Below are 25,166 nucleotides of genomic sequence, written 5' to 3'. Positions count from 1 at the left end.
GAATTTACTAAAGTAAAAAAGGAAACAACCTCTTTGGTTCACATTTAGGCCACTTTTTGGAGAATGCAAACCCAGGCAGGAGGTGTTCAGAGAGCAAGGTTATGTGCTGAAGTGCAGCCATCCACTGGGGGCTCAGCAAAGTGGGTCTTGCAGGTTCGCTGCCCCCCCCAGCCACTCCAAGCCCTTTGGAAATGAGGTGGCACTGGGCTTAAAAGCACCACTGATATTCTCCCCCCGCTGGCTGTACGACTGAAGGCCTCACCTTTCAAAGAAGGACGGCTTGATCCTAATAGCCTCTTCGCTAAGTGGGTCCCTGCCTACATGGGCAATACGTCAAAGCGTCAGCCTGGCTGCGTTTCAGGCATGGTTATCTGCTGTGATCTTACCTCGGAAGAGAGAATTCAGATTCTTGGGGACAGGAGCTGGGGTAGCTAACTACAGAACCACACAAGACCGAACCAAAAACAGCATCAGATAGGTACACAGTCAGAATCCAAGCAGACATGTTTTGAACAACGCCACACTGAAGGATGCAAAAGTGGTTTCTGTCAATTCGTAAAAAATGGCTTGTATAGCTGACATGTGTGGTTCCAAAAATATGTCTTATTTTATTGTTCCCCATGGGGATCAATAAAAGTGCTATTACTGTATATGTATATGTGTGTGTGTGTGTGTGTGTCTGCGTTTCTGTTTGTGGATTATGTTTATATTACGTTGTCGGTGTCACACCGGGTGGATAATGGAGACAAGGATCCAGGAGTACGGGGAAAGCAGAGCTTTAATAAGGCAAAGGGTAAGTTGCCACAGGCAATCGACAGCCCCGCGAAGCGAGGAATGGAGAGAACCACCACCCGGGTAACCGGAGAGGTGGTGAGAGGCAGAGGGGCTTCTCTAGGGGCGGCGATCAGGCAAACAGGTCCAGCGGCGGCGAGCGGTAGTCGTGGTCGTAAGACGTGAGCGAGGGTCGAAAGCCGATGGGTCAGTCCAACAGGCACACACAGGACTGGGGAAGAGGTGGGCTGGACGACAGGGGAAGGACGGGCGGGTCGAGGACGGGAGCTGGACTAAGGAGGTAAGGAACAAGAGGTAAGGATCTCACAGTAGGTAGACAGGCAAGGAACGGGAGCAAAGAGAGACGGAAGACAGAATAACGCTCAGTAAGGCTTCTCATTAGCGCAATACTTCGCGGTTTGTTTGCGATTGACTCCGTCCTTGTATTGAGGAGGTGATCAGTCCCTGATGTCCTGCAACTGTCCGATCGGCCCCCATGGGTGTGACAGTCGGGACCAAATGTTCCCCATAATGTCATAAAAACCTGTTTTTTTCAGGTGCCCACAAAGATCGGTGAATGAATCAAAGAACTAAAATGCCAAAAACCTCATATTTTGTTTGGTTATTTATGGTTAAGGTTAGGACTGGATAGGAGTTAAGCTTGTCATGTTGGGATCAGAGTTTTCTCCATATAAATGAATGGAGAGTCCCCACAAAGATATAATTACAAACCTGTATGTGTGTGTGTGCACGTGTTATAAATTTGCACTTATCAACCGAAATGCTTTGTCCACCTGCTTTATGGACTATGCACAAAGGAGCATATGAAGATAAATAAAAATAAATAAGATTAAAATAACAATCAAAATAAAATAAAGCACTAAAATCAGATACAGCATAAAGTAGTACTGTAACTAACGGTATTTACATAAGAGGGCATGTTACCTATAGAAGCCCTCGTTTAGTTGCAGTGGGTTGAAGTTATTTTCTTAGCTTTGTCACTTTTCCTCCTCCTGTGGGTAACCTGCAGGTTGGGGAGACACAGATACTGCATTCAGCCAGGAAGCTGTGAAGGTCAGTCTGTATACCAGGGGTGTCCAACCTTATACAGCCTATATATGTCAGAGAGGGGCTGAGGTAGGCAGTGGAATAGAGGGAGAAATAAGATTTGTGTTCTTTTTTCTTCAACTGATTTCTGTTTCTCTTTGTAATTTGCGTGCTGTGTTTTGGGTTTTTTTGCTGCGTTTCCAAAATCTGTAATTATTGACATGTGTAACTGATTAATGGATTTATTTGCCAATTTATTTTGGGAGGGGCGTTTTTTTGGGTTGTCACATCCTGGAAGAACAGATGGAATGGAATCGATGGCAGATGATCTCTAGCTGGACTGGACACGGCTTAATTGCACGGCAATATTGCTGCTAAGTGTTTTAAAGGAATGTTTTTATTTTGTTTTGTGTACTTGTGGGTGTAACTAGCAGAAAGTCTGGGTATTTATTTCCTTGTTACTTTTTCTTGCTGGCTTCATTTAAGCCGCTGACGGGCTGCGTGCACCATGGAGTTGCCAGGTCAGTTTTCCCTGAATAGGAAGAAGACCTGAGGCTGTGCAGTGGCGACCAAAAAGAACTGTGGACTATCAACCAGATTCCAGAATACATTCTGTTATGCTTTTATCATGGACCCATGTAAATAGCTAGTTTTTTTCTTTTTGTTTTCTTTTTTTATTTCTGGTATTGTTTTTTTGTAATGGGCAGTAGTGTGGTTTGATTGTATTAATTTTATTTGCTTGCTCGTTTGCTTGCTCTGTGTTTGCAAGATTGTTAGAATATATGCATTTTATCATATACTGCCTATATACCAGAGATGTCCAGCCTTATACAGTCTATATACCCGGGGCGTCCAACTTTATACAGCCTATATACCAGAGATGTCCAACCTTATACAGTCTATATACCCGGGGCGTCCAACTTTATACAGCCTATATACCAGAGATGTCCAGCCTTATACAGTCTATATACCCGGGGCGTCCAACTTTATACAGCCTATATACCAGAGATGTCGAACCTTATACAGTCTATATACCCGGGGTGTCCAACTTTATACAGCCTATATACCAGAGATGTCCAACCTTATACAGTCTATATACCCGGGGCGTCCAACTTTATACAGCCTATATACCAGAGATGTCCAACCTTATACAGTCTATATACCCGGGGCGTCCAACTTTATACAGCCTATATACCAGAGATGCCCAGCCTTATACAGTCTATATACCCGGGGCGTCCAACTTTATACAGCCTATATACCAGAGATGCCCAGCCTTATACAGTCTATATACCCGGGGCGTCCAACTTTATACAGCCTATATACCAGAGATGCCCAGCCTTATACAGCCTATATACCGGGGGTGTCTAGCCCGTCATTTGCAGAATATGAATAATGGGCAACGCTCTATTTAATTGGGAACCCCAATTAAATATAGGGCAAATCAGTTCATCGCAGCAAAACACACCAAGGGGCCGCTACTCCAGACCCGTTCAGCAGCAAAAAATCCATTTGGGGCCATTTGACAGCAAATACCCAGGCTGCTTTTCATTGCAAATCCATCTGCTATTTTGTATGCTAATGGTTTCAAAATCATTCATAGAGCAGATTGTTAGCGTCTCAGGAACTCTGGTTGCAGATTTAGCATAGAAAGTCCTCCTGCTTCAAAGTTATGTATAAATATGATTTAAATTCCAACGGTGGCATAGGGACTCAGTGCATAGCCCTGTTACCTCACACATGGAGGGTCGAGGGTTTGAATTCTGCCCCTATTCTGTGTGGAGTTTGCTTATTCTTTTCTTGCTGTGTTGTTTCCTCTCCAGTTTCTATCTGCTGCTGTAAAATTGCCCATTGTGTGTGTGTAGACTGTGATGGCAGGCGCCACCTGTAGGGTGCCCATGACTCATGCTCTATGCTGCCTGGAACAGCAGCAGACTCTCTTCCATGACCCTGTGCTGAATCAGCAGCAAGCAGAAGATAAATGAATGAATTCAGGTCCATCTGTGTAAAGCATCGCTCGAATTGTGAATAAAGTTTTCTTTTGCACTGCAAACGAACCATCGCTGTTAGAATATGACTGCATGGTGAGTTTGAGTTGAAAGCACAATGACACGCTTTGAGAGGGCAGTTGTCATTACTGTCTGACTTGTTGTGTGTTGCATTCTTTCAGGTGGTCACCTTATGAAAGAAAACTTTGTTAGCGGTTTCACAATAGTGCATTCAAACAACGGAAGTGCTGCTTCATTACAGAGCTGTTAATGTGACACCTAATACTGCACTCTCTTCTCCTCCCGCTACTAACATCTAGTCAAAAGAACGGTCTTATAATGCACACATTAATCTCAGTCACTGGAGACATAATCTATTTCCATTAGCCCCGGATTTAAAACACAATTTACAAATGGTCGGCGGGTCAAGTAGAAGAATCTTAGTACTGTCTCGGCTGAACAATGGATGAATGGGGAGCAGCAATCAACATCTCAACTGTTGAGAAGTAAATCCAGCTCTGGAAACAAACCTCCCGACTGAACTTGGGAGCTACGCTTGGTGGCACAATGAGCGGGCTGTTGTGTAATTCGAAAGGCCTCGACTGTGTAATTACGCCACGATCCCCTGCAGGAAACCCAACAAACGGAAAGCCTCTGCACCTGTGAAAGGAACAGTGCTGTGCTGATGGCGGATTATCCATGTTAATAAAACAAGAGCTCCTCAAACACCCTGCGATTAGATCAGAATCTCTAGCTAACACTTACTGCCTCAGTGCAACTTTATTTAGACGTACGGGGAGAGCTTCTCGAGCTGAAATAGCCTGGCATTGTGACAGACAAAAACATATCCACATATTTAACTATACTTATCCATGTGTACTAAAGGTACAAGTATGCATGTATACATTTGCAATTTTTGTGCATTGAAAATTGTTGTTGCATAGCAACCAACATCAGTGAGACTGACGATGTTATGTGCAGTATTATTGTGGTCTTTATTGTCTATTGGCTTTTATTGTATTTTCCTATGCATGCGAGCAAGAGCAATTCATATTTGAATTGCCCATATGAGGACAATAAAATATATCTGAAAAGTCATGAAGTTTAAAAAATAAAGTTAAGAAAAGTTGAAAAGTTTCCTGTGAAAAATCAAGTGGCACTGGAACTCATCTGGGGGGAAAAAATTAATTCTAGTTTTATGTGTATAGCGCCCTGTCGGGACCTTTCAAGGTTGCCATGACGGCAGCCCTGAATCTGTCCATTTTATCTACCATTGTCTTCCCTTTGGGCTTTCACCTCCAATTAAAGTTTAATTTGAAGCAGCCAAGTGAAAGTCCAATGCCCCAAGGTACTTGAGAGGCAGCTTATCCCCTGGGAAAGCTGATGTGAAGACACTGGGAATGCTAACACTGCCTGCGAGTCTAAGGCAGTCTCCGAGCAGCACGCACGCCGGGGGAGAGGGGAGCCAGTACTGCGGCCTGCTTTTTCTGTTCTATTTCCTTAGCAATGGAAAAAATCCTGACAGCACAAAGATAAGCTTTATTGTTTGCATTCAGATTTCTCATCCAACTCTAGTCTTGTCTTGTCTTTTAAACGTAATAGATCCAAAAAATATATATCTGCTGGGTGTTGGAGACGTCAGACTCCATCTCCCCTTGAGAAAGGGCTCCTTTGATTATATATGTCTCAAAATCCCATATATTTTCACATCATTCCTTTTGTGCTGTTTATATCTCTAGCACCAAATTTGTGATAAATTATTCACACAATTAAGGTACTTTACTGAGTTACAAAATTATACACCTAGCATTTCTTCCAAAATAAAAATTGGAACAGACAAACTGAACCTGAACCTTTTATGCATTTTGTAAAATGTTCATTTATCTTTCCACGGGAGGAGCTGACTGTTCAGGAATAATGCTCCTGTCTCCTTCCATTGAAAGGCAGCTGATTGCGAAGCACAAGCCACAGCTTTATGATTTTTCATTCTTTGCAGATAGATGAAGCTACATAACTCTTATCCCTCTTATTAACACAAACCACTAGATATCCAGAGATAAAGTCCATCAACTATGAAGACACATTCCATTATTTATTTACAGTGAAGCACTGCATAAAAAATAGTGTTATGTGATGCATTTTGATGTATTTTTTTAATAACCATGTTTATTAGCTTTATTTATGTTTATGTTTATTAGTCTTTAATTTATACAACATAACCAATTTAAATTTATTGACCTGAGGGTCTGCCATATTTCTTTCAATTTATTTATTTTTGTTTGCTTGTTTGTACAGTAATTTTCACTCTACAAAACTGCACACTGTTTTATTTTGACTTTCCATTTTGATCACCCTGAAAACATGCAGTTTTTGGATCAGTTGGACAGCTGAGTAGTTGCTGTGTATAATTTTGGTTGTAAACACTGATATATCAGATCCCCTCTGGTGCCCCCTCCTTCAGAAGTTGAACCTTTTGTTTTCCTCTGTTCGTCAGGTGGCCCCAGCAGTGAGTGACCCAGCCCAGTGTGCTTTGGGTGAGCTTCTTACATCCAGGGGTGAGTGACCCAGCGCAGTGTGCTTTTAGAGGGTGAGCTTTTCACACCCAGGGGTGAGTGACTCACTCCAGTGTGCTTTTAGAGGGTGAGCTTTTCACACCCAGCGGTAAATGACCCTCCCCAGTGTGCTTTGGGTGAGCTTCTTGCATCCAGCGGTGAGTGATCCACTGCAGTGTGCTTTTAGAGAATGAGCTTCTCACAGCCAGTGGATGTTCTTTCCCAGCATCTGTAAGAGCCACCTCTTCCACTCAAACCCGTAACGTGTCAAATTCCTACAGAAGACGTCAGGTGCTGGATGCCTTATCACTTTTGCTAGAGCATTTTTTTCCTAATTCTTCTCAAGGCATTCCCCCTGATAAATTACCTATGTGTAATTTATCAAAGACCCTGAAGAAGAGAGATGAAGATTGCTGTGTCAAGTGTGCACATTTAAATACCATCTCAGGGAGCTAAATCATTGCTCAGAGCATCGGTGACTCAGTCATCGGTGTTGCCATCCTTCACAGGGAATAAAATTCTCCGGCTGCATTAAGACACTCACATTTGTCAGCTATGTGGATTCTTTGAGGTTCCAGAAAGTTACGCTGCTGCAATATAAATTACTCTGCTCACTGGAGTAATGGTCAGCCTGTTTGCGTGATGAACTTCTGCCAAGACACAAAGAATAATGCCAAATTATGCTGAACGGATCATATTTCCCCCAAAATAAATTATATTCGATATGTAAAATTCGATATTTGATTTGCTATGATGTTGCAGGAACCAAATTGCAAAAACATTTTGACCCGTTGGATCCATCCATCCATTCACCCACCATGGGAAACCCCCCATTCCAGGCAGCAAAGGTCACACTGCCAGTCCATCACATAGCATTACTGCTGCACAAAGCATAAACAGAGAAGAGCAGACAGAAGTAAATGACCTGTGTACAGGCAGAACTGATCTAAAACACCATTTAGAAAGAAAACAAATCTTATTAACTTACATACAGTGGTACACCAATACAAAATGATCTTTGAGTGAGTAAAAAGATCTTTGGATAGATATTGGTATATTTAAGCCTAAAATGGTATTAAAAGTTGGGTTCCACTTTACAATAAGGCTCCCTTTTACCACATGCATAGTAGTAACTCATTAATTAAAAAGGAACAGTGTTATAGCTTGTTTATAATTGTCTATTAATGATTTACAAAGTGTTTATTTTCACGTTACTGTGAAAAACAGAATACACAAATACAGCAGATTGGTCATTGCAATGTACTATGTAACTGGCCCCGGTCAGGGGCCCTAGGCAGTCGGCGGCCTCGCCTGTCCTCTCCCTACCCCTCTGCACCCACATATGAGGATAAGTGGCCAATAATCGAGCTCCTTGTACCAAGGTGCTTGGTGTAGAAACATTTTGACTGCTCCAGCTGTGATGTTTACAGTTAATGGACCTCAGCGATGCATTACAGTAAAAGAGGATGAATCATAATAAATGAAAATGAAGAATGGAGCCAAACGAGCGATTTACTGACACTACTTGGCAGTCTAAGAGCGACATGGCTTTGTGATGACAACAGTGAGAAAACTACAGCCTTATCTGTACGTCGTCAAGGAATTCTGTCTGTTCTTGATAACTGGCAGTTTACTTTTACTAATGAGACTTAATTAAATTAAGAAATTAACTGCTGATAAGCTTATGTCACTTGTAAATGGAAATGTATACAATAAAATGAGTGTAAATAATCTTTCTGCTTTTGCTTATTTATGTTTAAATGTACTCTCTTTAGTTCAAATGCAGGTGAATGTGTCTAAATCGCCCATTTGTGTGCACCCTGTGACGGACTGGCATCGCATCCATAGAGTACCCATTTCTCATCGCCACAGCTGCTGTAGCCCCAGTGGCCTAAGGCATAAGACATTGGCCTCCTAAGCCAGGGATTGTGGCTTCAAGTCCCATCTGGGGTGTGATCTCTTTAAAAAAACAGTGTATTACAAGAAAACAGCTCTCTCATGCTCAAGCCTGCCTCTGTGCTAAAAATGCAAAGGTCATGGGATGAAGTCCCAGGAAAATTGTAACCCCATCCTCTACTGTACATCACTTTCCATGAAATTGCCAGAAAAATGAGTCAAATGTAAGTTCCTGGTTTTGACTGGCATGGGCTGGATCCCCAGATTAATACTCAGAAGATGGATGAACTATTTTTCACACCAACCTCTTAAAACCTTGATGATATCAATGTGGCAGCTTGTACTATTTAATCTGAAGCACTATTCTGCTATTGCAAATAAGTTAATTGCCAAGATTTCATGAAGACATCAGTACACACTTGTTCAATTAAGAGTTTCTATTTATGCATACAGTGGTAATATATAAGGAGTGAATTCGATAATAAGTAACCCACTACTTAATCTTAAGAGTAATCACATTCAGTACAAACTATTTTAGATGATGGAGGAATTATTTTTTGTGAACTGGAAAAAGAAAAAGTTTTTACATAGCCCCAAAAAACTTTTTGTTTTAATTTTTATAGAAAGTATTATTTCTTTCTGTTGAAAATTAAGCATCAAGCATAATGTATTCCAAGGTATTACTGAAATACAGTTAACAGGGAACGTTCCCAGAACATTAGTTATTGTTATTTAAAGGTCTTCTCAAAGCTGGCAGAGAAGGTTCTTACTATAACATTAATGTAATGTTATTTCCACGTTTCTGTCAACATTAGCACAATAACATTATTACCAGGACATTCATGTAACATATTTTATAACAAAATTATTGTTTTATAAAAGTATTTGTACTTTTATAAAAGTAAAAATATTTGTATGTGGTAAATGCGCCAGTCAGCTGGGAGCCCATGACCTTAAATGTGCAAAACAACAGTGCAACACACATCTCTACCACGGCCTTCAGCGCTCCCTGTATTATTAGTCTTAGTTGTAGTACTGGGGGTAACATTCTGAAATCACCAGGAAAACTGGACACGAACGTTTCCGTATCTTAACTTTCAGCAAATGTTTCTGGAACAAAAAATTGTTAGCTAGGCTAAGGCTGTGTGCCTGTCCTGCAGGCAGAAAGGGACAGGCAGTGAAATATAGTTTGTTGGCAGGTGGCTGGGCTCAGTTACCTTTCATTCTGAATGCTGGGAAATCTCACTTCCTCTCTGATTAGTCAGAGGAAACAGGCCGCCCACCCACCAGGGCCGGCAGGGTAGCCATCATTCAGGGCAGCAGTCTCCCCAGCTTGACCTCCAAATCGCCGTCCTGGGGCATGCCTATAATCAGTCATTCACCATGACTCGCTCACCTCTAAAAATACACACAGTTGCTGACACACTAATTAAACTTTTCATCCAGGGTTTTGGGGAAACTTAAGTAGTCGTTTCTAAGAACAGTGGCGTTCGTGCCATAAAAAAATGTAAACATGTCCATTCGACGCTATGGGACTTACAGCTGCTCAAAGAAAGCACACAAACCTGCAGACCTCAGCTCTTAGCACTGTAAGGCCTGACCAAGGCGTTCCTGGCAATGGGTTGGTATAGCACGTTTCAAAAAGTAAAAAAAAATTGTAGATATCTCTTAATCTGAAGGCTGTAGTTTGACAACAAGTATTTACATTACAGAAAAGAATGTAATACCTGTTTACGGCTTAATAATACAAACTAAAGGACATAATCAGGATCTCATATATTTGTCTTTGAAGCATATTAACCACAATAAAAGTTACAATAACTTACAAAAAAAATTATTTTATAGTTGAACACCACATACCAAAATAGGATCTGTTTCATTCGTTTGCAAGTCAGAGTTAAACAAGACCTTCAGGAAAGCCCAGATAAACATTGCTCCTGTGATTTCATGGTTATTGGTTATTGTATAAACTTTTCTCACATTATCACTATCATCGAGCTATCTTTCACTGGTCTACCAAAAAATAACATCTTTTCCAAGGTTCACAAGCTGACAGATCATAATTCCCGACAGACCCTAACAGGATTAGAGGCCACCTATATGCTTTGGGCATTATGGATGTTTTATATATGTGCAGTGAGAGCCTCACATGTTTGGAGAGACTAGGGGTAGAGCGAGGCCAGCGGCCTTCAGGCTCAGATGAGACGCAGTAATATATCTCTGCAAGTTTTACCATGTCCACACCGTTCCTCAGAAACACATAGGACACATAACTTGGATTCCTTGCTATGTTGCAAAAATGCTACACCCATTATGCAAGAGGTGCTGTCTCACTCTGGGATCTGTGCTGTCAGTGCCTGTTTGAAAAAGCATTTCCCTGAACCTGAATGACAGAAAAGAATCTCTTAACAAACAGAAAAATGCACATGGTTATTGTGTTTGACCTATATATAGAAATGCAGGGAAGAAGCATTTCAAGAAATCAGAGATAAGAGAAGAAGGCTTTGAGTTCGCTTTACCTGGAAACGTGAAGATATTTCTTCTTTCTGAATAAGTTTAAGATATAATCTGTTATCTTATGTTTTTCCCCTAACAGTTGAACTTACAGCAAAGTGTTATTTTACGTCCATCTGCCACACGAGGAAGGTGCCAATCTTCCCATCACGGGCATGGTTCGATGTTACGTTGGCATGTCACTGTTCACGAGACAGGCAGAGGCTTGTTGGTCACTGTTTTCTCCATGGCAGTTATTGCGCTAAAATATTTTTATAGCGATACGACAAAGATACGAGGAAGTACAGAAGCACTCAATGTGATTTCATTACAAACCTGCCTATCATTCCATGATTTGCCCTTGTTGATCCATGTGTGTTTTACTCTGTTATATTCAGTATTGTGTGTTTGCGGTTGCAGGTACAGCCACAGATCACCAGAAATACAGATTCTGGTCATTTTACTGGTAATGGAGTTTCCCTTTTTAGACCCTGAGAACTGGGAAGAGATGGGCTCAAGACAACAAGGACAATTGGTGGTCACATTTCGTGGAACAGATAAACCAGATGTCAGAGTGGGCATCAGGATAACGTCAGTTCTACAGTGGGTTAGATAAAATAGGACACATTCATTTGTACCATTAGTCATGAGTAAGGGACAGGTGTGATGAATCAGCACAGCCCAGCATGTTTAATGAATCTTGTGCTCGCTAAACGCTTCTTTTTATAGCCTGTTACCAGCCAAGTCACTGAGCGGAACATGCAGTGGCCAAAGGTATAATAGGCTCACATTTAACTTTATGCTGCAGCCCAGGCTGCCGTCTATATGCACCTTAAGTCCTGCGCTTTGAGGAACCGGTTCGGGATCATCGCTGCCACAACGGATGAACAGATGGATGGATCAGTGAATGCTGCTTGGTTGTAGTATTTCTAAAAATGAATATATGAATGATGCAGGACTTCGACAACAAAACTCTTTAGAGTCTTACAAAATTAATTCAAAGTAAAACTTCGAAGATGAAACTCTGTGCATTTGTAATAAGGGCCAGATCCATCCAAGACAACTGCTTAATGTTTAATTGGCCTAAATGACCCTTTTAAAAGCATGTACTGTATCTGTGTATTTCAGCTTGAGTACAGCAAAAGCAGAAAGTAGAAGCCTCTGTTCCCAGGGGAACTTCTGTATTAAAGCACCATTGGCCCCTTTTATAAGCACCTTTATATATCAGCAAATTATTCAACTATTTTACTTCAGTCAATTTAAAAGTTTTTTTTTTTTTCCAGTGTAATATGTTTGACAAAGCGGGTGACTCTGTGGATAGCACTGTTTATTCATATATACCTCCTGGGTTGGGGGTTTGTGTCGGCCCCCTCCCCCACCGCCCCCCCCCCCCCCCCCACTCTGTGTGTGTATATAGTGTTTGCATGCTCTCACTGGGCTTCCTCCCACACACAGCAGTTACGCTAATTGGTGTCTCCGAGTCGCCCGTGGAGTATGATTGTGCTGCCTGGGAAAATTTCCAGGTGACCCTAAGCAGGATAATCTGTTAGAAGACGGATGATTGACCAAATGCTCTTTTTAGTCTTAAAAAAAGCACAGTGTGAGAAAACAGCTTTAGTATAGTGTAACTACATTTAACTGTATTGTTACAGAAGTCCATGTGAGAACAAGCAAATAAATATTTTCATTTACTGGGTTACCACCATCTTGTTACGACATTCTGTGGTTTGGGTGTCACTGAATGTCACTGTCTTGTGACTCCTGTTATGCTGCAATAAGAAAAACACCTTGGATCTCATATTCACGCCCCTGGATAATATCCTCGCCTTCCTGACACCCTCTGCTCCACTCTGCTCTCTGCAGCCTCTGAGTCAGGGGACTGAAGGGCTGGGGGAGGCGCACAAAGACCCTGTGTCGGCAGCAGGGCCAGCTGCTGATGCGGCAGGGGCCCTCGGGGGCCCCTCGGGGACCAACGCGTGCCTGCCGCTGCCCAGCTGTCCTCCCAGGAGAAACGCCCGATTAAGGCAATAACACTTGGCACCCTGTTCAAAGAAAACCCCACATCACCTCTCACTTTTTTTCTGGATGCCTTTGTGTTGGGGTTTACAGCTGTATCTGTTTATGCAGTTTTAGACCTTTCCCGTTAAGTATTTGCAGTTGAAATACACATTCATTTATTATTCCGGTGTTCATGTGTGACTGGGAAAAATGTATTACTTTCCCAGTAAGAATAAATCCATCTGGTGGTCTTCCATAATTGATTATCCAGTACAGGGTGGCTTTCCCAGAAAGCCCAGTGCTCAATGCAGGGCTGGTGCTAGGCAATAGGCCCCTAGGCAAGCATTACCGCTGGCACTGCCCATGCTGGGCAAATCAACTGGTAAGTCAGTGCCACCCCAGATGTTGGTGCTTTGGGCAGCTGCCTGTCACCTATAGGATTGTCCAGACTTGGCACAAGGCAAGGGAACAACCAGGACAGAGTTCCATTATATGGGCAGACTCACCTAACAAAGATTCACCTAACTGTATGTTTTTGGCCTGTGAGAGCAAACTAACATAAACATCACAACAACATACAAAAGTATTGGGACACACCTCTTAATCATTGAATTCAGGTGTTTCATTCATACCCAGTACTGCAGGTATATAAAATCCAGCACTTAGCCATTCAGAGTGGTTGCTGTTATAACTGCAAAGGGGGATCAACTCCATACTGATGCTCATGGATGTAGAATGGGATGTCATAACAGTTCCTGTAGGTGTAATGGCCAGCGGTCCCAGTACTTTTGTCCATATAATGTATTTAGCAGATTCTTTTGTATTAAGTCACATACAAATGCCTGGTGAGACAGTTGCCCTGGGATTAAGGACCTTACTCAAGAACTGAACTGTGGTATTACTCTACCAACCATGGATTTTGTACCACCGACCTTCTGATCACAAGCACAAATCTTCTCCATGTGGCCAACACACAGAGCCAGGGCCAGGATTCAAAACCAAACTAACTGCAATTCTGCAATATGCAAGTGAATGGCTTGACTGTAGCTATAAATCTGAGGTCTGCTTGTCCCTCCATGAGGAACTGTAATGGGGATGTAACCAAAGAGCAGAGTGATCCTGCATGCCCGAGCAGGAGACCAGGGCTTGTTAAGGTTGATGCTGTGATACTTTCTTGCTGTCTTCAGGTTTGGGCTCTGCATTAAGGCTGAACATGGGCTCTACATTAAGCTGAGGCCTAACGACATACCTTCCCTACAAAGAATAATGATGGAGCATTATATAAACATTGTGTTTATTATTCCACGCTGGCTGTAGTGGGGAAGTGCATGGGTGGCCCTTCAGGAATGTGCGATCAGCACACAGGAAAGGTTGAGCATTGCCATTAATAATCATGACACATGTTTGACTCCGCATGTGAACTCTCTTCATTACGGATAAGAGTTTGACCGGTGCTTTATGGAAGCAGGCAGCGACATGACACAATTCCTTCTTATCTGTAGCCGGAGGAAATTCCAGTAGAGCTGGCCAATGATGCCAGCAGAAGATGCAAATAAATAAGCCATAATACGCTTACAGTACAAGAAACATTCTTACATTACACAGCCGTAAAAATATGTGGCTTTAAAGCGCTCATTGTGGACTTATCGCTTATCGCAATGGGTGGATCAGAAGACAAACACATGCGGCTTTGAACTACAGAGCGTGTTTATTTATGTCAAGTTTTCACATGTTTAGGAATGACATCATTCCTTTCCCATGACAGAAATTAACCTTGAATGTTTTCAGTAACCTGATACAAAAAATGTGGCCTTTTTTTTCCTTGTATAACCACTACTAGGCTGTGCAAAATGCAAAGTCAAGAAGTCATCTTTAGGTTTGCTGGCAAAGCGCTGAAACTGCATATAAAATATAGAATAGAATAGAATAGAATAGAATACAGACAGGTCATGAACAGCTTTGTCAAATGGTGTGGAAGGAGCCACCTCCAGGTAAATTCAATTCATTTTATTTTTATATAGCGCCTTTCACAACAGAGTCGTCCCATAGCGCTTTACATGGATGTGTTGTGATACATTAAACATCATTAGAGAGAGTAATACAGAATGGGAAAAAGGAAGGAAAGAAATTAAATAAAGAAAGACAGATGACAATGGAGGAGAGGGGTCCAAAATCACCTGGCTAAACCCCCCCCCCCCCAGGCATACTATCATTACTGAAAACAGGAAAGAGCGGAATTGCTTGAAAGGTAGGTGTAAGCTGTGATTAAGGACCAAGACAAAGTTCTTCAATGAGTCCATTATCCACGTTGGCTTGTGTAGGGTGGCAGTGACGGCCCCACCCACGATGACACAGTTCTTAGGTCCCATTCGTGATGTCACTCCTCCATGGGACTGATCCAGGACTCCAGCTCAGATGGTGCCCACCTCGGGCACCACCCGGGCATGTGGGAAGGCAGAGAGCATGTTTGTGTGTGTCAGAACATGCACTGACACATAAATGGTCAAGCATAGCAGATAAAAATGACATGAACAGCAGCACCAGCAGCCATAGCTAGTGTGTTAGGTTGCAGTTAAGCTAAACTTTCAGTCGAGATTTAAAGACTGAGACTGAATCGGCATCCCGAACATAGGCTGGTAAACCATTCCACAATATAAGGGTCCTGTAGCAGAATGCTTTACTGCCCACTGTCACTTTATTTATATGTGGAATGCCAAGGAAACCTGTACTCTGTGATCTGAGTGGACAATGCGGCTTGTATACAGGTATACAGGAGCTAGACCTTTAAGTGCCTTATATGTAAGTAGGAGAACTTTGAAGTCAGCTCTAAACCTAACAGGAAGCCAGTGCAGGGAACTAAGAACAGGGGTTATGTGTTCAAACTTCGAGCTGCTGCATTTTGAATACGCTGCAAAGTATTTAGTGTGCAGTGTGAGCTCCCAGATAACAGAGCATTACAGTCTAACCTACTGGATACAAAGGCATGTATCAATTTCTCTGTGTCTTGAATTGTAATCGTCGCAGTTTGCCGATGTGGTGTAGATGTAGCACGCCTTCGATACTGCATCCACATGTGATTTGAATGTGAGGTTTGTATCTAAGATGACACCTAGGTTACAGGCTGTACTGCTGAGGGAGAAGTTCAGCCCTCTGGAGTGGAGTGCGGAGATTATAAAATTACTATCTGCAGACCTGCCTCCAAACAACAGAACCTCGGTTTTCTGAGCATTTAGTAATGAGGTTTTCTGCCATGCAGGTCTTGACTTCATTACAGCAATTAGCTAAGGTGACAATAGATGTGATGTCATTAGGTGTAACAGAAATGTATATTTAGATGTCGTCGGCATAGGAGTGATAGTTAACATCATGTTTTCTCATTATGTTTCCTAATGGTAGCATGTAAAGAGAAAATAATAAAGGACCAATTACTGATCCCTGTGGTACTCCATATTTGACCGGTGACATTGATGACGGAGGACAAGTATCTGACACTTAAACATATTGATAACGATTAGTCTAATATGATTTAAACCACTTCAACACCATTCCACACAACTCAACCTCAAATTTAAGTCTTCGTAATAAGATAGAATGGTCAGTTGCAATTGATATGTCATTTACGACTTTATTCAAAGCAGTTTCAGTGTTGTGTCCCAGGCGGAAGCCTGACTGGAAACAATCCAGCATGTTGTGTCTCTCCAAGTATGAGAGAAGTTGAGCAGCAACTATCTTCTCCAGAAGTTTTGACAAAGATGGTATGTTAGAGATAGGTCTGTAATCGCTGAGCTCCTGTGGGTCCAGACTTGGCTTCTTCAGTAGTGGCCTGATTACTGCTACTTTAAGTTGGTCAGGAACATCATCTGATAACAGGGACACGTGCATTATAGCAGTTATAGGTCTCGCCAGAACTTCCAGGGATTCTTTAAGAAGCTTAGTGGGGATTGGGTCCAGTGGATAAGTGGTTGGTTTGAACTTAATTGTAATAGTTTTTAGCTCTTCTTCGTTAATTAATTCAAAAACATTAAGGGTGTGTTCACGTTCCATTTGCATTGAAGTTAATTGTGAGCCATTTGAACATGTTTGAAGCCTAATGTTTGTAATTTTATCATTAAAGAACTTCATAAAATGTAGGCTACTGAAATTACTCAGCAGCAGCCTTATTTGCTAGATGAGCCGTTGTTTTAAAAAGGTACCAAGGGTTATTTCAATAGCAATCAGTTAGGTTAGAGTAATAGGCTGAACGTGCCCTATAAAGGGCTTGCTTGTATTGTTGCAGGCCGTCAGACCAGCCAACTTGAACACTTCCAAGCCGTTGGATTTCCATTTGCTCTCCAATCTGCGGCCCTCCTGTTTGTAAGAGTATGTGATCATTAAACCATGGGGAGTGTATGGTGGTTTTTACCACTTTATTTTATAAAGGAGCTGTTTCATCTGGAATCTGACTAAACACTGTATTGAAGTCATGGGTGACTTCATTGACATCCCTACTAAACATGAAGTTCACATTACTTATTGCATTAATAAATCGTTTAATTCTATCATTTAGGTGACATGTCCTAAAAATCTTCTCTGCCATAGTCAAAGAGGATGGCTCAATCACGAAGGTGATTAGAAAATGGTTGGAGAAGGACTTATTCAAAAGACAGACAGATACATGATGAGCAGAAACTCTGTGAGTAATAATCAAGTCTAGTGTATGATTGAGAACATGCATTGGTCCTGTTACGTGTTGTTGACATTCAACAGAGTCCGGGAGTGACAGAAAAATTTGCTGATGGCATCAGTCTCTATGTCCACATGTATATTGAAGTCTCCAAGTATTATAATATTCTCTAAGTTAATAACTAAGTCAGAGAGAAGATCCCCAAATTCTAATGCTAATAAGACATAGGAGATGGTGATTGACTTCCGCTGCAATGTGACACCGTCTGCACTGGTGAACATCTATATTCTTCTATATTCATATCCACTGAGTGCAATATTTATATTTGCATTCTATTCACAGTCAAGTAGAGTTTCTGGTCTGTGCCATTATTAGCTATTCAGTGTTCATTACACATGAATGTTGGTTACATCTGTGCAATAGCCACTTCATATGTGCAATATGTGAAAATGTGTACATGAATTTTTATCATTTTCATATTTATTTCTATTGTTATAGTTTTTTTTCTATTACTATTTATTTCTATTGGCTATTATAATAAGTAAATTTCCCTGGTGTAGGATCAATAAAGTCTTATCCTATCCTATCCCATCCCATCCCATCCCATCCCATCCTATCCTATCCCATCCCATCCCCTTCCCATCCTATCCTATCCCATCCCATCCCATCCCATCCCATCCCATCCCATCCCATCCCATCCCCTTCCCATCCCATCCTATCCTATCCCATCCCATCCTATCCTATCCTAGTAGAATAGTGGTACTTTATTCATCCCCATGGGGAAATTGATTTTTTCACATTTCCCATTTTGCTCTCCATGAAATAGACAGACAGGGTCACAGCTTGGGGGTCACAGCACAGGGTCAGCCAGCACGCAGCCTCCCTGGGGCTGGGATGTAAGGGCCTTGCTCAAGCATCCCAAGCATATTACCATTCTGTGTTACATAGTTGCTTAGTTTTCATCTATTTTAAAGAAAATCTGAATATGGGACACACAGGGTGATAATGATTATACATTAACATAACCATTGGTATTCATTCCACCTCAGAAGGATGAAGGTTATTTGATGACTGTTTCTGACTTCATAAATCTTGAATCACACAAAAAAAGCTAGTTCAAAATTAAACAGAGGATAAAAGAACATTTTTGGGGGTTTCTAGAAAAGATGCATGACTATTCTTCCATCTCTGTAGTAAATGTCACGTCCTGCCGGCCACGTCTGCCTGCCCCTCCTGTGTCCTCCCCCATGTGGTCCAGATGAACCACCCTTGATGCTTGTTAAACCCATGTTTGATTCCTTGCGGCTTATTTCTCATGTATGTCCTGTGAGTTTAATAAAACCCTTTTTGTTTCTCCTCAACACCTGCCTTTGGGTCCTTCGTCCATCACGTAATGACAGTAAACTCATTAGCATCTAATCAGCATTATTTACTCCAGTAAATTGTTCTTAAATCACACTATCTTTCAGTTTAAGTTCCCTGTCTGTGGCACACATTTTATGTTATCCGATTAGAATAAATTTTACACCATAAACATTGGCACCCCCAAAACTATATATATATACTGTACATACACTATATGGACAACAGCATTGAGACACACCTCTTAATCATTCAAGCGATTCATAGACCCATTGCCACAGGTACATAAAGTCAAGCACCTTGTCATGCAGTCAGGTTTACAAACATTTGTGAAAGGATGGGTCGTTCTGAAGAGCTCAGTGAATTCAAGCATGGTGCTGTCATAGGATGCCATCTTTGCAATAAGTTAGCTTGTGAAATTTCTTTCCTGCTAGATATTCCATGGTCAACTGTAAGTGGTATTATTACAAAGTGGAAGCATTTAGGAAGTACAGAAACTCAGCCATGAAGTGGCAGAGCACATAAAGTAACAGAGAGGGGTTGCCTAGTGCTCAGGTACATAGTGTGTAAAAGTCACCAACACTGTTTATTCAATAACTCAAACTTCCTCTGGCATTAACCCCAGCAGAAAAACTGTGTGCTGGGGGCTTCATGGTTATAGCTGCAATGGGGTGACCAACTCCAAATTGATGCCTTGCCTATGGATTTAGAATGGAATGCCATAAAATTTACTGTGGCTGCAATGGCCAGGTGACCCAATACTTTTGTCCATATAGGGTGTGTGTGTGTGTGTAAATATATAATATATATATATATATTCATTCCAGAGTTTCCAGGGTGCCAATATTTATGGTGCAAAATTTATTGTAATAGGATAACATAAAACATGTGTGACTGGTCAATTTACTCTAACCGCAAGTTATAAAAACACAAACTCCACAAACATTGAGCCATGAAAGAGACTCAAACCCTCCTCCCAAGGGTTAGAAGCAATAGTCTTAAGTACTGCACCCCCATATATATGACTAGATGTAAAGCAACTCTTAATCATAGAAGAGACAGACAATTTACAGGGGCGTGAAGTTCTAAGTGATGACACAAACAATGTAATATACATCTGTGTTCTCGAAATCTATTAAACATGAGTATGTTTTGTCCTGTGATGTCATAATGAGTGGTCTGTGTTTATTAGCACAGGTCACATATATAATTGCTAGTTCTTTGCGTGGCTGTCTTCATTTCTGACACTAACCTGCATAAGGACACATGCACTGCAATTGTTCAGTACAAACCCTATTAATTAAAATGCAGACTAACTAACTTATTGTTTAGAGATTACAGTGAAACCTGGCCTGTGCTTATATGCATAACAATTACAGCACAGGGTATGGTAACACTTACACTTGAGGAGTCACCAATAACTTAGTAACTCAGTTACTAGTCAAGTATAAATGAGCTAATATAGTTCCTACATGAAATACATGAACCACTATGATTGGTTAATGTTGAACGAACATAGGATCAGTACATAACTAACTAGTTTCTGGTTAAATAATACATGAAGTAAGAGTGTATTACTGCATATCTGTACCCCCTCAAGTAAAGTGTTACCGCAAGTCTCAGGGAACCGATCCCAGGCAGAGCAGGGCCCGAGGCAGGGCACACAGTGGATGGGATTCCAGCCCACTGCAGCACACACACACACACACACACACACACACACCCACATATAGACACATGGACGCACACACATAGACACACACAAACATAGACACAGATACACACACATAGGCACACAGACACACACACACACACATAGACACACAGATGCACACACGTATACATAGACACACAGACAATCATACATAGATTCATAGACACACACAGACCCACACACACACACATAGGCACACAGACACATAGACACACAGACATAGACACACAAACACACAGACACACAGACATAGACACACAGACACACAAACACATAGACACACAGACATAGACACACAAACACACAGACACACAAACACACAGACACACACACAGACACACAAACACATAGACACACAGACATAGACACAGACATAGACACACACACATAGACACACAGATGCACACACAAACACATAGACACACACACAAACACATAGACACACAGACATAGACACAGACATAGACACACACACACACAAACACATACTGTAGACACACAGACATAGACACACAGACATAGACACACAGACACACAAACACATAGACACACAGACATAGACACACAGACACACAAACACACAGACACACAAACACATAGACACACACACAGACACACAAACACATAGACACACAGACATAGACACAGACATAGACACACAGACACACACTCACATCAGTGGGGAGAGGGCCCACAGCACTGTGGGGGGGAGGTGGAGCCGGCTACAGGGGTGCCCACTGATCCAACGTCCTACCCCACATCTGCAGCAGTATATGAAAAATCCATGTAATAAAATACATAATTAATGCACTTTAAATGAATTAAAACCCAGCTAGGTGCTAAATGCACATTATCATGTCCTAGCATAGCTGTTATGCAAGGTTTTGTTGTTGCTTGCCTTAAAATAAACTGTCAGATGATTCAGAGACGTAGCACCCTGAAGATGCAGTGAATCATAAGAGATTAGAGCAGACACAGGCTTTCACACTTCCTGTAGGTCTGCAGGTTCTGCTGACTAAGAATCTAGAAGTTTCCTTCTGTGGGTGCGATGGCGTGGTACGTCAGCTTGAAAGAGGAGTTTCTCTCCTCCTGTTTCTCCACATACTTAAAGATGACCCTCCCCCAATTCATCCTGATATGCCAGAAATTCTCAATGTGTCAAATAATTAACAAAGAGTGTGACTAATACCGTGTTCTTGGCTGCTGTACACGCGTCAAACACTCATGATCAAAATTTAAGTAGCTTCAGGTAGCTGTTCTTTTACCTGATCAGGTATCTTGACAAAATCAGGTTTTCCTTCTTTCTTTCTTTCTTTCTCAGGTTTTCCTTGTGGCAGGGGTTTTCCTGCTTTTTTGTGCCCAAAGTTCCGAATCATTGGGACACATGGTTAATTACATTTCTTCTGTTCCAAAATGACATATTAAAAGATCAGAATGAGCTATTATTACATCACCAATGGAAGTATTCTTCAAGATTGCCTTTAAGAGAGGAACATTTTAAATGAGAGCTTAATTGTAATTTATAATTGCCTGTGCTGCGGCTATCAGGCCCAAAGTAGTCTTCTAGGCTTGTCTCCTGTCCAGTGTCTTGCTGTGGGTGATGCCTTATAACATACTGTTACTTACTGGGCTTTAGTCTCAAGTCTGTCCACCTCTGTCCGCTGCCGTTGTCACAGTCTTGGTCATATGACCCTGGAAAAAAACGAAATTTTAAGGATTCACAGTTTTCTTTGCATCCTAGCATTTCCATTAGGTACATATCAGGGCAGACAGCCCAGTAACAGCATCATCTTACTCTTAGCATTTAATCTTACAGAAGATCTGGCTAATTTAATTGCCATCCACCGTTTTATGGGGCTGTATATCTTGGCCACAAGCTCAAAATAAAAGACTGCACTCAATGTGATGTTCATACTGTGTTCCATGCTGTAAGAACTAAGGATTTTTATGTGGAGAAACTATTTCTGTTGTTTCAGTAATTCCAGTCATTTACATTACATTTGTGTACATTACATTTGTAAGATGCTTTTGTCCAAAACAATGTACGAGTGATGATTAGAGATGCCAGAGAGAGAGCAGCGGCAGCCAATGTGCCTGGAGCAGTTGGGATTAAGTGTTTTGCTCAAGGGCCCAACAATGTCAGCTCTTTGCCAACTCCAGGATTTTAAGTGTCAACCTTTCAAACATGGGCACAGAGTTCTTGAACAAAAGGCCACACACCTCCACCCATTTGCAAACACAGAATTAAATATCTAATGTAGATGAATGAATGAATGTGACATTGATGTATCACTTTTTAAGACACCCAAAGCCCTTTACAGAACCAATGGGGAGACACATCAACCACCACCACTGTGTAGCCCCCACCTGGATGATGTTACTGCAGCCATTTTGTACCAGTACGCTCACCACACAGTAGGTAAGGTGGTGAAGGGGCAGGAGAGAATTCACCAGTTAGATATAGGGGATGAATAGGAAGCCAGATTTGAAAGGATCACAGTGGGCAATATTAGCCAGGACATTGGGGTACCCTACTCTTTCAAAAGATGCCCAAGGATCTTTGATGACCTCAGAGAGTCAGGACCCCGGTTTTACATCTCATCTGAAGAACGGCACCATTTTTACAGCACAGTCTCTGTACTGGATCTGTACAGTGGGTCTGTTACAGCACAGTCACTGAACTGGGGCATTGGGATCCACACTGACCACAGGATGGGCAAACTTGTTGGCCACACCAACACCTCTTCCAGCAGCAACCCAGCTTTCCTCTGGAAAGCCGACAGCTTCTAAATGGTGGGACACAGGCAGGTAGCTCTGGTGCCTTCTGGGTTGGGGCTCAGAATCCCGCCTCCCTCTCCATATAAGAGGGGTTTGATTATTCTCCCTCTATCATGCAGGTTTCCTCTGGGGCCTCCAGATTCCTCCTGGTTCTTTGACATCTCTAAATTACCCATAGAGTATACAGTATGTGCCCTGTGACGGACTGGCAGGATGCACTCCTGCTTTGTGTCCTACAATGCCTGGGATAGGGTCCTGTCACCATGTTCATGATGAGCCATCACACCATGGATACAAAGAGCGGACACAATGCATCACATGCACATTACTAATCCCTTGTGCTATAGCCCTGCATAGGTTATTCTTATGTAATGTATCTTTATCTATCCATCCATTTTTTTAAACCTCTTCTTCTATTCCAGGTCGGGGGCGGGGCCTGGAGCCTATCCCGGAAGCTATGGCCATAAAGCAGGAAACAACCCAGGATGGAATGCCAACCAATTGCAAGTTTCTAATAAAAATCCCCATTACTTCCTTATAACCCCTGTTTCACATGGATCTGTTCACCATCCAAAGGATGGAATCACACCCATTACTATGGTGACCGAAACCATATGACATGGGGATGTGATATGGAATGCGATATTTATAGGGAACGGGGGTTCCCTTTTCAGGGATCTCATACATGGCCTTTGGAGAATGATCAGGGTCACAGAGGATTTGTAACGGCATTGGATCCTAGGCAGGTTTACTGGGGCAAGATGGAAAAACAAGGAAGAGTTGGACTGAATCAATACAATGTTACCAGACTATTGCCCTCCCTGTACACCACCCCGTGTCCCCTCATCTCATACCAGGAAGGAGCTGAGATATGTCTTGCTTAGATAGCTGTGGCTGGGGGCCTGAAGTGGCAGGCCATAATTGGTGCCTGGGTGGGAGGACAGCCACCTAAACACCCCCCAAGAAACTGCCAGTTGGTGGCAAGGTGCCAGGTGACACGGTGAGAGTCTTACTCCTCAGTGGCTGACCTCTCATGTCCCTTATAATGCCCCCGATGGCGATGTGAGTCACAAGTACAGAGTAGGAACAAAAATACCTTCAAACTACTTATGGCAGAATCAGCTCGATAAAAATAGCCAACGAGAATTCCCCATTACGATAACTGGAGAACCAAAGCTTATTCTATCCATGCAGACAGCTATAAGCTGTCAGAAAGAGACATTAGGTAGACTTGTATGCTCATAGAGAAGAGCAGGAATTATTTAATATCAAAGAATAAATTAACTTGTAATGATTAGCTTCTGCGATGGGCTGATCCCCCGTCCAGGGTTGTTCCCTGCCTCGTGCCCGTTGCTTCCGGGATGGGCTCTGGACCCCCCGCGACCCAGTAGGATAAGCGGGTTGGAAAATGGATGGATGGATGGATGGATGATTAGCTTTGCAATTAACTTTTATAGCCTATACAGCTCGGGAAAAAATTAAGAGACCACAGCAACATTTTTAGTTTCACTTATTTCTCAGTTTATGGGAATCCATCTGTGTAAAATATGCATTTTCTTAGCAAACTCCAACCTGGCTGTTTGCTGCTTCTCATTAATGAAGGGCTTCTTCCTTGCTTTATGGGACTTCAGGCTCTGCTGTCCTTTAACAGTGTACTTCACACCACTTAATGTTTCCCGTTCTTTTTGAAGGTCACTTGATGTCATCTTCTGATTTATGAGGCACTGCTGGAGAAGTTGACAGTCATCTCTGGCATTAGAAAGTTGCTTCTGCTGTCTATTCAGCTGGTTTTTGGTTATTACCAGTGTCTCCTGCTTCACGTTGTTCTTGCGTACTGCTGTCTTAGAAATTTTGAACCTGGAAGCAACCTGCCGCTCAGTGTAGCCTTCTGCCAGCAGTACTAGGAT

Source organism: Paramormyrops kingsleyae, chromosome 7, assembly GCF_048594095.1.
Source record: "Paramormyrops kingsleyae isolate MSU_618 chromosome 7, PKINGS_0.4, whole genome shotgun sequence".
In the NCBI taxonomy this organism is placed as follows: Eukaryota; Metazoa; Chordata; class Actinopteri; order Osteoglossiformes; family Mormyridae; genus Paramormyrops; species Paramormyrops kingsleyae.
The sequence above is the reverse complement of the archived record's forward strand: the minus strand, read 5'-3'. Positions refer to the sequence as shown.